The sequence below is a fragment of the Syngnathus leptorhynchus genome, unplaced genomic scaffold, assembly GCF_054491065.1.
Source record: "Syngnathus leptorhynchus isolate UIUO unplaced genomic scaffold, UIUO_Slep HiC_scaffold_100, whole genome shotgun sequence".
NCBI classification, from domain to species: domain Eukaryota; kingdom Metazoa; phylum Chordata; class Actinopteri; order Syngnathiformes; family Syngnathidae; genus Syngnathus; species Syngnathus leptorhynchus.
Window position 1 is genome coordinate 267,501 of NW_028232067.1, and position 1,058 is coordinate 268,558.

At 66.9% G+C, this 1,058-nt stretch overlaps 1 non-coding gene across 1 annotated transcript in view; it reads right to left on the reverse strand.

Moving 5' to 3' along the window:
- LOC147037991 (18S ribosomal RNA) overlaps positions 1–165 on the reverse strand; it is a 1,907-nt gene extending 1,742 nt beyond the window's left edge. Inside the window, exon 1 of the ribosomal RNA XR_015064201.1 lies at positions 1–165. This exon is cut by the window's left edge and continues 1,742 nt beyond it. This is a non-coding gene — a ribosomal RNA (18S ribosomal RNA).
- Between the last annotated feature and the right edge of the window lie 893 nt (positions 166–1,058).

Below are 1,058 nucleotides of genomic sequence, written 5' to 3' on the forward strand. Positions count from 1 at the left end.
AGCTCTAGAATTGCCACAGTTATCCAAGTAACTGAGGAGCGATCAAAGGAACCATAACTGATTTAATGAGCCATTCGCAGTTTCGCTGTACGGGCCGTGTGCACTTAGACTTGCATGGCTTAATCTTTGAGACAAGCATATGCTACTGGCAGGATCAACCAGGTAGGAGAGAGGGTGGCTGGGTAGCGCCTCTCGCTCGCCGGCCCGCCGGAGCGGGGGCTCGCGCGACTGTTTTCCGGACGCCGGCCGCGGTTCGCGGGGGCTCTAGGTGGTCTGACGCTGCCGCGGGGTGAGATGGATCGGGCTGGACCCGGCGCAGCCGAAGCCGAGGACGCGGAACCTCGAATGCGACCCTCGCGGACCCCTAAACGAGAGGAGCTGCGCCCGGCCTCGTAAGACACCTCTTCTCCGGTGCTAGGTCGACCCCGACGCCGCTGGCCGCCGCCGCCGCCTTGCCGCTATCCCTCCGCACGTTTGGGGCCGGTGGCGACCCGCAGGACGGCCGACAACTCGCTCGTTTGGCGGGGCGATGCAAGGTTAGGCGAACTGGGCGGTAACTCGGGTTAGTCGAGGGGACTTCGCGGTGGACAGGGGGGTGCGAATCCGGCCGGGCGGCCCTTCGATGGAGCCTGGTGCAGGGACATTCAATGGGATGAGCCGCGCTCGCCGCGGAACCTTCGAGCGCCGCTACTCAGCAAGTAAACGAGAGGGAGCTGCGCCCGGCCTCGTAAGACGCCTCTTCTCCGGTGCGAGCGCCCCGACGCCGCTGGCCGCCGCCGCCGCCTTGCCGCTATCCCGCCGCGCGTTTGGGGAGGGAGGGCGACCCGTAGGACGGCCCGCCGACTACACGACCGTTTGGCAGAGCGAGTGCAAGGTTAGGCGAGCTGGGCGGTAACTCGGGTTAGTCTGGGGAGACTCGCGGTGGACAGGGTGGCGCGAATCCGGCCGGGCGGCCCCATCGATTAAGCATTGGTAGGGAGCCGAGGATGAGCCGTGCGAAGTGGCCTCGGAGGCGGTCCGTGGGGGACGACGGGGGGGGACGGGCGTCGGCCCTCCGG